The sequence below is a fragment of the Triplophysa rosa genome, linkage group LG20 (assembly GCF_024868665.1).
Source record: "Triplophysa rosa linkage group LG20, Trosa_1v2, whole genome shotgun sequence".
Classification (NCBI taxonomy): domain Eukaryota; kingdom Metazoa; phylum Chordata; class Actinopteri; order Cypriniformes; family Nemacheilidae; genus Triplophysa; species Triplophysa rosa.
This window is the reverse complement of record NC_079909.1, coordinates 881,212-897,577: the sequence shown is the minus strand read 5'-3', so window position 1 is coordinate 897,577 and position 16,366 is coordinate 881,212.

The window sequence follows — 16,366 nt, the reverse complement described above, 5'->3', positions numbered from 1 at the left end:
TGACAGCATATGACGTAGTTTAGATATATTCTTAAAATGGAAAAACGCAATTTTACAGGTGTTGGCGACGTGGCTCTCAAATGACAGATTACTATCGAATAGAACGCCAAGATTCTTTGCTGACGACGAGGGTTTTATGGAACATCCGTCAATAGTTAAACAGTATTCTTGGTTGTTACTTATAGCAGTTTTCGGTCCAATAAGTAACACTTCCGTTTTGTCCGAGTTCAGTAATAAAAAGTTGTTACTCATCCAGTTTTTTATATCGACTATGCATTCCATTATTCGATGGAACTGCTGTGTTTCATGAGGCTTCGAGGAAATATAAAGTTGAGTATCATCAGCATAACAGTGAAAGCTAACTCCGTGTCGCTTTATTATATCTCCTAGAGGTAGCATGTATAATGCGAAGAGCAGAGGCCCTAAGACTGAGCCCTGTGGTACACCGTACTGGACTTGCGATTTGCGTGACACCTCATTGTTTATTGCTACAAATTGAAAACGGTCGGATAAATAAGATTTAAACCATTTCAAAGCTATTCCCTTAATGCCGACATAATTTTCGAGTCTATGTAGGAGTGTGCTGTGGTCAATGGTATCGAATGCAGCACTAAGGTCTAGCAGCACCAATAACGAGATACAACCTCGGTCAGACGCCAATAGCAGATCATTTGTAACTCTGATCAAAGCAGTCTCTGTACTGTGACATGCTCTAAATCCAGACTGGAATTCTTCATTGATGTCATTCCTTTGGAGGAAGGAGCATAATTGAGTTGAAACTACTTTTTCCAGAATTTTAGATATGAAAGGTAGATTCGATATAGGCCTGTAGTTCCCTAGTTCTCTAGGGTCGAGTTGGGGTTTTTTGACAAGGGGCCTTATAACAGCCACCTTATATGCTTTAGGCACATGTCCTAATGTCAGAGATGAGTTAATAATACCAAGAAGAGGATCTATAATTTCTGGGAGCATCTCTTTCAGTAGATTTGTAGGTATAGGGTCTAGTATGCATGTTGTTGATTTAGATGATCTAATAATTTTAGACAGCTCATCTTGATCTACGGTATAAAATAATTGCATTTTCTCCTTAAGGGCGCTGTAGTTAGTTTGTTCAGCGGGTTTCACTTCTGATTGCATTGTTATAATTTTTTCTCTAATATCTTGGATTTTATATGTGAAGTAGTTCATAAATTCATCACTGCTATGCTGATATACAGGATCAGAAGTCACTGACGATTTATTTTTTGTTAATTTAGCCACCGTGTTAAATAAAAACCTAGGGTTGTGCTGGTTTTCTTCTATTAGTGATGAAAAGTAGGCGGATCTAGAAGTTATTAGGGCTTTCCTGTATTTTCGAATACTATCCTTCCATGCTGTACGAAATACCTCTAATTTAGTTTTCTTAAAGTTGCGCTCCATTTTTCGGGCCGCTTTCTTTAGAGCCTGAGTGTGTTCATTATACCACGGTGTGGGGCTGCCATTTTTAATCTTCTTTAAACGTAGTGGAGCAACTTTGTCTAGCGTTACCGAGAAGGTGGAATTAAAATTTTCAGTGGTAATGTCAAGATCTTCAACGTTATTTCTCATGATTTGAGACAATTCGGGCAGATTATCGAGAAACGCATCTTTGGTAGTTGAAGTTATTGTTCTACCATATTTGTAACAATGAGTTTTATTTGTCAGCCGTAGGCCAGTGAAGCAAACATAATACCAGATAATGATCCGAAATGTCTTCACTCTGCTGAAGGATTTTAACGTCGTCCACATTTATACCGTAAGACAGTATTAAATCTAAAGTATGATTACGAAGGTGAGTGGGTCCTGACACATGTTGACTAATGCCCATGGAGTTAAGAGTGTCTTTGAAAGCCATTCCTAAGGCATCTGTAACGTTATCTACGTGGATGTTAAAGTCACCAACGACAAGGAGTCTATCTGCGGCCAGTACTAGTTCTGATAAGAACCCACCAAATTCTTTAATAAAATCTGTGTGGTGCCCTGGAGGCCTATATACAATAGCTAGAATCAATTTAAAAAGTGTTTTATCTTTAGTATTAGGTGTTGAAACATGAAGAACCATGACTTCAAAAGAATTATATTTAGAGTTCGACTTCTGGGAAATGCTAAGAGAGTTATTGTAAAGTGCTGCGACACCTCCCCCTCTGCCTTTTAGACGAGGCTCGTGTTTATAATAATAATCTTGGGGGACAGATTCATTTAAAGCAATATAATCATCTGGTTTTAGCCATGTTTCTGTCAAACAGAGCATGTCTATTTTATGATCTGTTATCATATCGTTAACAAAAAGTGCTTTATTAGAGAGAGATCTAATATTTAGCAATCCGAGTCGTAACAGTTGATTATCTGTATTTTGTTCATGTTTAGTTTGTTTAACGTTTATTAAATTACTTTCAAGAGGTTTACGCATTATTTTATGTTTGCTAATCCGGGGGACAGACACAGTCTCTATTTTGTGATGTTTGGGAGAACGGATTACTACATGTTGTACATTTTGTGTATTCTGCGACGTGAGACGGCAAGCAGACAGTTGGTTAAGCCATACTGTCTGCTCCCTGACCTGGGCCCCAGCGAGTCAAGTTTTAGCATTAGCATTAAGACTTTTTGCCATATTTCTAGACAGGATGGAAGTCCCAGCCCAGGAGGGATGGAGACCATCTCGTTTCAACAGGTCAGGTCTGCCCTCAAAACTCTTCCAGTTATTTATAAAAACTATATCATTCTGCAGGCACCACTCAGACAACCAGCCATTTAGTGATGATAATCTGCTATAAATCTCATCACCACGATAAGCAGTGAGGGGGCCAGAGAATATTACAGTGTCTGACATCATGCTTGCGAGCTCACACACCTCTTTAATGTTATCTTTTGTGATCTCCGATTGACGGAGTCGAACATCATTTGTGCCGACGTGAATGACAATCTTACTGAATTTACGATTAGCCTTAGCCAGCACATTTAAATTTGACTTGATGTCAGGCGCTCTGGCTCCCGGTAAACATTGGACTATGGTGGCTGGTGCCTCTATGTTAACGTTCCGAACAATAGAATCACCGATAACTAGGGCACTTTCAGCAGGTTTCTCAGTCGGTGCGTCACTGAGCGGGGCAAACCTGTTCGAGACTGTAATCGGAACGGTCGAGTGATGTTTTGTCCTGCGACTACGCCGTCTCACAGTCACGAAGTTTCCCAGCTGCGGAGGATTTTCAACCGGAACCGAGCTGTGTGCGCTAATGTTGCTCGCATCCAAAGTGTTTTCTATCGTCGTTAAACTCTTACTATCCTCAGATAAAGATTGGATGCGAGACTCTAATTCTAAGATCTTCTCTGTCAGCCTAACTATTTCCCTGCATTTATCGCATATAAAGCCCTCGCAGCTGACAGAGAAGGCTAAGCTAAACATATGACATGAGGTGCAAGTAACAATAATAGGAATAGAAGCCATAACTCACCGGATTTGAAGTGCAATTCCAACTTACCAAGGTTGCTCGATGGATCGTAGTATACTCGCTTAAAAAGAGAAACAGTTAGCACACAAGACAAACCAGAGGCAAGATGATATTCCACAGTGTGAACAGAAAGCAAGCTAACACGCTATTGCTATGCTAACGGCGTTAAGTTAACTATCACTTTTGGTTTAGACTCTTCCAAGTAAATAACAGGAACAGGGTTATTGAGATATCAGGATAAGTTAGCAACGACAATAATAATTAACGAAAATAAAATACACTAATATTAGAGCGAAGTGTAAGAGCACTGATACAAACAAGCTGCCGGCAGCGATGCAGGAAACAGGAAGCAGGAAACAGCCACGCAACGCAACGCAGGCCAACGCAGGACTCCACACCCTTAATCTTCAACTGGATTAATACATAAATTTAACAATTTAAAATTCATAATTACATCAATTGCAAATGAATAGCCTTTTTATTAAAATATATATATATAGCTATATATATCATATATAACTATATATATATTATACTTATATTAGCGAAGGTTCGTGTAGGTGAGAAGGAAGAGATCGGGGACAGGTTGACTACTGCAGAGGAGAAGTATGGTTTATTAACAAATAATATATCACAGTTCAATGCTGACGCAGCGCGTCTCTGTTTCCAGCCTCCGTATTCCACTGGAGCTGACGATCCTCTCGTGTAGCACTCCTCTCTCAGGCTTTCTCTCTCTCGCTCTGTCTCCGCAGTAGTCTTTGCTGGCTCTCACACACCCGGCTCCTGTCTCCGAGCTGTTTATATGCATCCCCACACCAATCACTGGAATAGAGGACAGCTGATCATCATTTGCACTTCGCACCCCATTTACTCACCACTCTTCTCTCAGCCTTCTCTCCCGCTGCAGACCTTGCTAAATCACACACCCCTTGCCACAATATATATATATATATATATATTACTTATTCATTCCTTGCTTTGTTTATTTACTTATTCATTCCTTGCTTTGTTTATTTACTTATTCATTACTTGCTTTGTTTATTTGCGTATTCATTATTTATTTAATCACTTATATAACCAATTCTTTCTTTAATCACTTATTCGCCGATTTATTGTTTTATTTACTTATTCATGCCTTTATTTAATCACTCGTTGCTTTATTTATTCACGCATAAGATACGTGTCAACCTCATTAAAACATGTCCAAACATGATCTCCGGAGAAGAGAGAAAAATGTTCGATAATCGTACGGGCAAAAGTTCAAGAGTTCAACTCCAGACGTGGGCAATCCCTCACGACGTGGACAGATACTGTCTAAGGGCAAAAGTTCAACACAAAGGGGGCAGTCCCTCACAATGGGGCAGATATGGTCAAAGGTCAACGCAAAGGGGGCGGGCCCTCACAACGTGGGTGGTCCGGAAGGAATTCAAACCCCCCGCAAAGGTCAAGGATCACCATCAATCATTTTGACACAATGACCCCTATATATACTACTGTCATACATGCAGTAGTTTTAAAAATGTAAGCATAAATATGTGTGTATATGAAAAATAGTTGTATCTAGACTGTACATGTAGTTAAACATACAGTATTTAATACAGAGTGGATAATTGCATATTCTGGTTTATTTCTAAGAAAACTGATCTTGTTGTAGACAGCAATAGACGGTGTAGCAATGAGAGTGACAACAATGTGTAGAAAACCATTTCAAATCAAACTTATTTTAAGTATTATTAAATTATTATATTGTTTAATACTGCAAGTCAAGTAAACAGCACTAAACTTTAGTGACAATGCGGCTCTGCAGACCAATTTTATATTCCCACCAATGTCAAAATCCCGGTCTATCGTGCAACACTATATTGAACACTTTCAACAAAGCAGACAAAATCCAGATTAAAAAGGTTCTAACAAATTAGCTGTATTTAAAAACGGGGTCAATTGTGACAGCATGACTTTATAACAGTTTTGAGAGAAAAGATAACTTGGATACAGGTCAAAAGTTATTAAAGCAGCTTTCATGCAAACCTTGCTTCTTAAGCAAAGGCTGAACAACTGCATGCTTAAAGCAGTTCAGAACCAAACTAGTGCCCAAAGATGAGTTAATCAACAGCTAGACACTTCGGCCGATTACTGGGAATGCTGCTTTTATCATATCTGATGGAAAAACATCGAGTGACGAGGTGGTTGCCTTCATCTTGCTAACAAGATCAGAAAGTTCCATTAAAGATACATGTTGGAAATTGTAAAAGATAAATGGACGGGACACCAAGTTCAAAGACAGGTCTGGGAGTGTGAAATGTGTCCATTTACTGTATACCATTCATCATGAATTGCAGTGGTCAACTGTTTTTCACACTTGGGCAGTTCCCCATAGCATGTGTCAGTCTGGTGGTGTCCACTCCACAATTGTGAAGTCGACTGTTGGTAAAGCCGCCTCGGGAACAATCGGTCATGGGGATTCCTCGTCTGTGCTACTGTGAATATAGGATATAGCTTCATACACAACAGGTAATTGTCTCATATAAATTCTTAGTTCAATCTTGCAACTGTTCCAAAAAATGTCCTTCATAAGAGCCTCTTAAATAACATAATGCATGGCATTACTCTGCCTGTAAGCATTTAATAAAGCTCAAGTTTGTAATTCTGTTGGTTTACACATGATGGTGCATTAAAGAGAGATTTGGAAGATGCACCTCTCAAAAACATACATTATAGATGTTTAATTATTATTTGGAGAACAAGGATTATAGATGAGGGGTTTAGAATAAAAACAAAATTCTCTCTTCTTTTGTTTGTATTTATGTTCAAATCCAACCCACTTCATATTTCAGGTGCTCTAAATATATCATATTTAAAGGCTGTTATAATTCAAAGATCATACAATCCTAGTGTCAACATAATTCATTATAGGCTTAATATGAAAAAATACGCATTGTGCATAAACAATTTCCAAATAACGTTTAATTATATTATAATTTTTTATCAATATGTCTTAAGCAATATATGAATAATCATGATAATAAATGCAAACTATATTAGTATTATTATCTAAATTAATTTATTTTTTATACTAGGACGTCCATAAACCTAAATAAAATAATAAACAGTGAAAATAAAATTATTGGAATAAGTCAAAACTCACATCAACTGTTTCTTTTCTCTTCTCGCTCGCGCGAGCGCACACACAAACACACAGAGGCAAACACAATTCCACCTCTCTCTCTCATTCACTTCCTGGCTAAACACTCACATATCCATAGATTTCTCTTAACCCTCATACAAAGTTACACACACACTTACAGACACAGAGCCCCTCTGGCTCTCCCTCTCTCTCTCAACCACTCCTTTAGCTTCGCACACACACGGAGGCCTTATACACCAAACCTCTCCTTCTCACACAGTAATCACCTGAACGTCTCATGAACTCTCACACTCTCTCTCTCACACACACACACCTTTCTACGAGGACCAACAGCATTCAGGGTTTACCTTTAGCAGATCGCACAAAACACTACTATATAAGCAAAACGCTCAACTTATTTTTAGGGCCCTTATTTTGTGCAGTCAGCTGTTTGGTTCACCCGTCACGGCCATCAGCCTCCTGCCCTCTTGCCTGGATCACATCCAGGGGGGTATTATTAGATGTATTATATTGGTATGAGCAGACTTCTTTCAGGTAGTGTTTCAACACTCCTACTCTACAACAGTTCTTTACAATCTCCTCCCACTGAATGTAAGGTCACTCCCACTGGGCAGAGTCTAAATTTTGAATCTCTTGTCAGTTGATTCAGGTGCCAGTCTTTTCTTTGTTCTGTTAGATTCTTTTCTATCCCCTCTGCATCAGTGTATGTCGCCTCCTCCCAAAAGTGATTATTAATTCCCTTAGTCTCAGACAGCACTTTTGCTATGGTCTGTATTCTAGTCTGAAAAGCTATGCTTCTCTCATAAGCGAGGCCTGGCCCCTCTTCAGCCATGCAAATGGTAACTCAGTGAACTGAAACAAAATAAAGCATAAGTTACTAATGGGGAAGAAAGTATCAATCATAAAACCTAAAAATTAATCTATGATCATTAAAAAATCAATAATGGGACAGAAGCTTCAAAATCATGGGCCTTAATCGATCTTCTATTATTAATTATGAAAAAGAAAAATCTCAAAACTTCAAACTTAAAAGTCAATAACTCAATAAACTGAAATAAAACAATAAAATAAAAGTTACTATTGGGAAAGGGAAGTCTCAAAACATGAAACTGAAAAAAGTAATCTAAAAATCAATGCTAAGGAAGAAAAGTCTTAAAACAATAAACTAAACAATGATTTATAGTCAAAATCACTAAAGAAGTTTAAAAAATGAACTTAAAACTACTCTTGTGTTTAAAAGAAAAGTCAGCTATCGTATCCTCTGTAAGCCAATATGCCCTAGAGAAAAAAGTTCTAGTATACATTGACTTAAAAGTACATGCATCGTATTGTGACCATAGGAAAATCACCCATGTTGGCTGTCACACAGCCTTTCAGCCGTGATCGTCCCTAATATATCACCATCTTTTTCTGGGCGTTTCCTATGCTGGCTCTAGCAAGACAATGTCCTGGTCGTCCCATATACACCCTTTTTTATTTTTTTTTACTGTGGTCACAATGTTTCAACATGCAATATCAGTCTTTTGAATACTTTCCATAATGCAATCTTTTATTCAATGCAAAAAACACTCAAAAAACATTCTCATAACAGTTTTGAGACTCATTTTCTTTAGAAGAAAATATTATTGTAGAGGATACGCAACTTGTATTTGCTATCAAAAATCTCCCATTGTTCTTCTGTGCTCCTTCACGCCTGGTTAAACACTCACACACACTTCCTGGGAATGTGGCCAACAATTCTCTGCCTTACAAGTTCTCCAGCTAGGCTGGATACACAAAACGTTACATAGACAGTATAAACAGACAAGACCCAGGTTTGATTCTACATCTATACGCAATTCCTCTCTGCTTAAATTAATGTCTTATTCATCTCAAGACAGGCTTATTCATCTCAAGGCACGCAATTCCTCTCTGCGTAAAATAAACATGTCTTATTCGCCTCAAGGCAGCCTTTTTCATCTCAAGGCACGCAATTCCTCTCTGCGTATTCTAAATCTCTTAACGCAATTCATCTCTGCGTAGTCTATATCTTTTAAAGCCCTCTGTGGGCTAAACTAAATCTACAGGCAGTTACTGCACACTCATTCATCCATCCTCATTCATACTTTTCTCGTTGAGATCTGGGACCCTCCTGCACTTTTAGTAAATTAATTTGATTTCTTTTTAGGAGAGGCTTTTTATAGACACCTACTCTACCCAGAACTCACCTCCAGCAGACCACACAGATGTTAAATCTAAACTATAAGCAAAAGTATGCTCACCTATAATGCGGCTTGATCTGTGTAGTCAGCCGGATGGTATGCCCTCGGGTGTTGTCAGATGTCTTCAGCCTCTTTCCAACTCCTGGCTGGCTCGCCAAATATGTTGTGGTAAAAATATCAGTCTTGTAGTTCAAAAAATCTCTCAGACATAGAAGGTCCAGGTGTCAAGGAGTTAACTTTATTTGCTCGAGCCAAACAAAGTGAGATGTTCCAAGTCATCTAAAAACCAAGTGTTTTCAGTCTACAGTTATAGTGAAACTTCTGAAAGGTGGTCCTTTCTAAAACCAATCAGGTAGATTCCCGTTATCTGTTATTTTTATTAACCAATTGTTGATTTTCTGCCACCAATATATCCCAGGCAACAAGGTGTGTATTCATTCGTAGTAGGCTGGCTATTACCTATTTTTTTAAATATTTGTATGTATCCTCGCCCACCACAATTATGTCATGGTCATCATAACCTGTTTCCCTTTCTTCACCTCCTTCTCTTGTCTTTATCTGTGTTAAAACTGTGGCCTTGCTCAATGTAGATTATAGTCATAGTAACGGGCAGAACATGCCCAGATTTGGTCATACTGTAGGGTTGGGGCCGGAAAATGTCCCCAGATTTCATAAACACTGCCAGACATCAAAAACACAGCTGTGCAGGGTGCTTTTCAGAATCTCATACAAATGTGTTTAAAACGAAGAGCAATACATAGTGAATAATGATCAAAAACATAAAGACAGATCAAAAACATAAAGACATATCATGAAATTCCTCCATAGCTGTCACAGCATAGGAGTCAAATCTTGTAACTAGTGTGCAGACGCAGACTGTCACAGCAAAGTAACTTCATGTTGCCGCACAGTTAAACAAATGCAGAGTCCCGTAACTCAATAAAAGATTGTTCCAAAACAAAGTCAAAGAGCAGTAACTAGTGTTACGGTGTTCTGCCTTGGTTTCCTTTGGGCTTTTGGAAGTTACTGTTAAGACAACGTCTTTTTCGACCAAAATTGAAGTTACGGTCTTTTGCCTTTTCACGGCAGTAGCCATGAAGCACGTGTTCCCCACGCATTAGCGTTAGCACGCGTTCCATATCGGTCTGGGTTGTCTGTCAAAATATTGGACTAGGATACATTTTTATTTGATTCACGAGTTCACCTCGCATATAATAACTACAGATGGGGGACGGATATTATGCGTATTTGGCATGCTGTCCCGGGGAGAGGGCTCCGAGCTCGGTAGTTCCTCCGAACTCAGAGTGCTCGCCTCTTGTCCGGGGAGAGGGCCCCAAGCCTAGTGTGTGCCCGGACTCGGGTCGTTCCCCCAAAATATGCAATTGATGTGGGACAGCAGCCCGAGCAACGCTATCCCCCAAAAGGCTGGCTTGAGGTTTATGGCCCTTGCTAGTCTGTAGGACGTGAGCGAGGCACTACTGCAGCCGTGTGGAGTCTAAAAAGGCTCTTGCGGAAGCGATACTGCTGCGGTAGTGCCGAGTACAGATGGGGCTCTGTGGGAGCGAACGGGAGAGATGCTGTTCTGCCCTCTGAGGAGAGGGTTGAGCTCCTGGGAGAGCAGGTACTATGGGTTAGAGGTCTGCAACCCGACCCGAGCCCGACGGGGCCCGAAAAACTCGCGGGCTTCATGTTAGTGTCGGGTTCGGGTTTGTAACTAAAAAAATATATAGGCTATATACAAACAAGTTTGCGTTCTGTGGCATGTGCTTGAGTGTTTGCTGCGTTGCGACCACAAAAAAACACGAGCGAAAACACACACTTTTGACATAAACTGCTCTGCGCACATGCACCCGCTCTTGTCCTCATTGTCACGACACAGCAGGTGATGGTAAGATGAGTGCGATAAAGCAAAATATTAGCTATGGAAAACGTATAGTTCTAAATGATGCAGGGAAAGCTTCACACTGGAAGAATTATGATCTTGTCATTACTGTCAAGACCGGCCCGTAGTGTCCTCAGCATCCCTGTAAGTAACGTTAGCAGCAGCAGCGAGAAGAACTTCAGTGCAGCTGGGCTAAATTTTAATCAGAGGAGGACGGCGCTTAAACTAACAGTTCCAGAGGGTTCAAAGATGATTTTTGACTTTTACACCTGTTCACCCACAGCAAAGTTTAGTTATTGGTAAGTCTGTGGTATTTCTTATTTTTTCTTGTGTGTTCACTGCTGAGGGGGCTGCCGTGCCTTGATGAAACTGTGTTTGCCTACATGTAGCTATTTGTTTAATTATCATCGCAAGCAATCATAAAATGCAGCACATTTCAACAAAGCTTGCTGTTAAACGCACTTCGGGTTTGGGTCGGGTTCGGGCTTAAAATGTAACCGTAATGGTCGGGCCGGGTCGGGTTAAACAATCTCGGGTACGGGCTGGGTTCGGGCTTTCGTTTAAAGCCTGTGCAGACCTCTACTGCGGGTGCAGTAGGAAATTGATAGGAAGGCTCCTGCGAGAGTGGCACTACTGCGGCAGTGTGGAGTATAGAAAAGGCTCCGTGGGAGCGGCACTCCTGCGGCAGTGCTGAGTAAATAAAAAGGCTCCTGAAGGAGCAAAGGTAGGAGAAACTGCAGCGGCCTCGGAGAAGAGAACTGGGGCTCCATTGGAGCGAGCGCATCTGCAGCAGTAATGAAGGAAGATAGAAGGCTCTTTTGGGAGTGGCACTGCTGTGGCAGTGCGGAGTATAGAAAAGGATCCTGCGGGAGCGACACTGCTGCGGCAGTGCTGAGTAAAGTTAGTCAACTGCGGGAGCAGGGGTAGCTGCAGCGGCCTCTGGGAAGAGGACTGGGCTTCATTGGAGCGAGCACTGCTGCGGCAGTAATGAAGGAAGATAGAAGCCTCGCCTGGGAGCAGCACTACTGCGGAAGTGCGGAGTATAGAAAAGGCTCCTGCGGGAGCGACACTGCTGCGGCAGTGCTGAATGAAGAATGGGGCTCTTGGGAGAGCGAAGGTAAGAGGAGCTGCAGTGGCCTCCGAGGAGAGGACTGGGCTCCACTGGAGCGAGCGCTGCTGTGGCAGTAATGAAGGAAGATAGAGGGCTCGCCTGGGAGCGGCACTACTGTGGCAGTCCGAAGAAAAGAAAAGGCTCCTGTGGGAGCGACACTGCTGCGGCAGTGCTGAGTAAAAAAGGAGGCTCCTGAGGGAGTGAAGGCAGGGGTTGCAGCAGAGAGAGATAGAAGCACCGCCCCCTGGGGGCAGTCGCTGTGGTGATGCTGGCTTCGAGAGTGGTGTCTGCTGCAGCAGAGAGAGAGAAGGAAGCTCGAGCCCCTGGGGGCGGTCGCTTGCGGTGATGCTGGCTTCGAGAGTGATGTCTGCTGTAGCGGATGAGAGAGAAGGAAGCTCAGGCCCCTGGGGGAGGTCACTTGCGGTGATGCTGGCTTCGAGAGTGGTGTCTGTTGTAGCAGTGGAGAGAGAAGGAAGCACAAGCCCCTGGGGGCGGTCGCTGTGGCGATACAGGGTTCTAGAGTAGCGGTGTTTGCTGTGGCAGAGCACGATATGGAAGCAACTGTGGTGTCGCGACAATCTTTAGAGACTTTCTTACTGTAACTCAGAGAGCAGAGCATGAATTTACATCATTTGAAGTGCTTGCATTGAACACAATTTTTTCAGTTTTTCTTATTTTCAAGCGCTATACAAATAAAATTTTATTTTAATTTAATTGAAGCACAGGCTGCGGCATAGATACTGCTTCGAGTTGGGTGGTGTCTGCTGGGGCAGAGCACGAGATGGAAACAGGGCTGGTCGCTGCGGCGATACTGGCTTTGTGTTGGGTGGTGTCTGCAGGTAGGCTGAGAGGAAAGAGAGATAAGAGGAAGGAAAGTGGCCGCCGGAGCTGTGTGCGGAGGCAGCCTTGCACTTGGGTCGGCTTGTTGGGCGAAGACAGATGGAAAGTCAGGAGGGGAGGCAGCCAGGGCATGTGCCCCAAACGGAGGCAGCCTCACGTTTGGGTCGGCTCCTGGGGCAAAGCTAGAAGAAAAGCCAGGAGGCAAGGAAGCCAGGGCCTGTGCCTCTAGCGGAGGCAGCCTCACGCTAGAGTCCGACGGAGGGGCAGTGGGCCATGGACAGGGCAGAGGATTGAAAGAGATAGAGCCAAAGATACGTCTGTGCCACCAGCGGAGGCGTGCTTGCACTCTTGATGTGGCTTGTGGGGGTGTTGGCCAGCATGGCGCTGTCGAACGTTGCCGTCAGGGGCTTGGCTGAGTGGAAAAGCAGTCGGGCGTTGGCAGCGGCAGAGTCTGGGGTGCGGCCCGGGCTTGCCGAGGGCCTGCTACTGCAGCCTGGCTACCAGAGGCCCCTTCTTGTGAGGGCAGGAGCAGGGGTTTGATCGGGACGTGGTTGTGATCAAATGTGGTCTCCCTTGGCCGTATGAAATTCTGGGAACTCGCTTTTCTGGGCAGGGACCGCACGAGAGCCCATGTGACTTACAGGTGTGCAATGATGATTCGCATGGCAAAATGTTTATGAGCATAGAAATGTCACCGCAATAACAGACCGTTGTGCGTTCACTAAGGTTTCAAAAGTTTACAACAACCATTATGAGTTTGTCGTGAACATTGCATACTTTTAAGAATCCAGCGTTTAGTCGATCAAGATGAATTCTCATTGTCACTGATATGGACGTGACAGCTTTTTAATTTGTTGGATGGCTTTGTGTTGTTTCCAGGCAGTCCGTTAAAGAACGCAACACAAATGCCACCCAGAAGCCTTGTTAATTTTAACCACTTTGATTTAGCTGAAGTGTTTCCGGGGCAACATGCCAAATGCATCAGACATTTAAATGACGATTCGTGGGCGTGACGTCTGATGCTGAGACTAGGTCAAATGTTATTCTTGTGTAGGTGGTACATGGGCTATGCAGACGTAGTGCAACCAGCATGTGCATAATGCATTACTCTATGCGTGAACAGAGAGATGCGGAGAGTGAGCATGTCACCGTCACCCAACGTTCTCAATTATGCAATAAAATGCTGTTAAATCTTCAAATTGCTGTGCGCGTCTGTATGTGTCAAGTGCGGTTTATATTCACGGAGTTATTATTTGCGTCTGGGGTAATGAACGAGATTCAGTTGTGTTCGGGTTATGCAGACAAGAGACGAAGGAGATCTTGCGCTTAAATCACTTGTCAGATATAGGATACTGGTACATTCCGCTGTTTACATTTACTTAAATTAACTCACGCAGTCCTTATATCTGAGCAAGACGTGAGTGGGAACAGCAATATGTCTTATGTACAGCTGCTTTGTAACAATGAAAATTGTAAAAAGCGCTATATAAATAAAGTCGAGTTGAGAGCATGCTATGTAGAAAACGTGTGCAAGCTGAGTAAATGACACTGACAGGTTGTAGTTCACCAGCAGTCACTCTTGGAAGCGCCGTTTAGAAAACTTATGCACATGATACAGGCAGGTTGAATTTAACCAGCGGTCACTCTTGGAAGTGCCATTTAGAAAACTTATGCACGCTGAGTACCTTATGCATGCTGAGTGCATGATACAGACAGGTTGTATTTAACCGTAGCGGAGACGGATCGTATCCCGTAGTCACCGTGACGGTTTGGGAAGCTCTTGTCAGGCTCCCAGGGACCGAAACAGGGAGGCTAGGGGTACCTTCTGCTTCATTGACCTCCCGGGGGGTGGTTCGATGGCTGGCAGTGCGGATCCCTTGCCGTGGGAGGGCCCCCGGAGAGGAGATCGGCTCTGCTGTTTTACCTGACTGGCGATGATGTAGCACAACGCACCATCGATTGAGAGTGCTTAGGCTAATGATTATCCTCGACATTGGGTCTCACCTCAATGTTGAGTTGCCGAACACCATCTTGTAGAGGGTGAGAACGGCTGTGATAATACCCAAACGATGATGTAGCACAACGCACCATCGATTGAGAGTGCTTAGGCTGCTGATTATCCTTGACATTGGGTCTTGCCGTGACGCAACGTCGAGTTGCCGAACACGGGTGGCTGTGTTCTTTATGGACCCAGCCACCTCCTCGTCTGCTTCCCATTCCATGACAGCAGTGGCTACGGCCCTGCAGTCCGCTACGGTGAGCAGCGAGGGTGATATGGGGATTACCGTGAGCATTAATTTGTCAGCTACAGGCTCGCGGACCGTTCACACCCCGTCTCGCTCATCTGACCATTCCCCAGGAGGTGGTCCCACCCCGTCTTGTTCCTCAGCCACGAATTCGGAAACGGTGCGTGATGATGATGAGATGTCCCTTGCAGCATCGGAGGGTGATTTACTGGCATCCGACCCCGACGATTACTCTGAGCTCCCTCCCTCGGGGGGTCGAGCCCAGGAAGAAGTGGACGTCGGAATGTCAGCCATGCTTGCCCGGGCCACCATGAGCATTGGGCTGCAGTGCACCGCATCACCCCTTCCCCAACGCTCGCGGCTGGATACGTGGATCCTTGGGTGCCGGTGCCAGATTTCCCGGAAGTGCATGAGGAACTCAGTAAGACCTGGAGCGCCCCCTTTTCGGCGCACTCCTGTCAAACTAATTCCATCGCCCTTCCTCGATGGTGGGGCAGCTAGAGGCTATGTCGATGGGCCCCAGGTTGAGCGTGCTGTTGCGGTACATCTGTGCCCACAGACGGCGGCCACCTGGAGAGGTTGACCTAGACTCCCGTCCAAAGCGTGTAAGTTTTTGCCATCTCTAGTGTCGAAGGCTTACACTGCTGTGGACCAAGCTGCCTCCTCTCTCCACGCCATGGCCATCCTGCAGGTCCACCAGGCCAAGGTGTTGAAAGAGCTCCACGAGGGTAAGACTGACCCAGCGCTCATGCAGGAAGTCTGCATGACCAGAGTTCTGACTCTGCTGACTTTCCACCGACCTCGCCCTATGGGCGACCAAGGTGACTGGGTCCTGGGTCAGCCGATGTCCACACTTGTGGTCCAGGAGAGACACCTCTGGCCAAACCTTGCGCAAGATGCGTGACGCCGAGAATGTTCACTTTCTCGAAGCACCCATCTCGCAAGGTGGGCTGTTCGGCAATACTGTCGAGGACTTCTCCCAGCAGTTCTCGAAAGTGAATAAGCAGACAGAGGCCATTAAACATCCTGCCCCGCCACGACTCGGCCGCCTTCCGGCCATCGAGATCCCGTGCGGCGTCTGCTCCCCAGCAGCCCCGGTCCTCTTCAACGCTGACTCTGGTGCCCCCTACCCAGGCGGCCCCCCGGAAGAAGACGTCGAGGAGGAGACCACCGCCCCGTCAGCAGCCACTGCGGAAGCAGAAGTGGCCCTGAGAGGACCCCAAGGAGATCGAGAATACCATCATGCCCGACCCCAGCCTATGGTGCTTTGAGCTGCAGCATCGCCGGGCAGGTAAGTCAGCAGAGCCGATCTCCTCCCCGCGGGCCTCCCCACGGTGAGAGATCCGCACTGCCAGCCATCGAACCACCCCCCGGGGTTTTATGAAGCAGATCGAACCCCTAGTGACCCTGTCTCGGTCCCTGGGAGCCTGGCTAGAGCTTCCCAAACCGTTACGGTGGCTAGGGAATACGATCC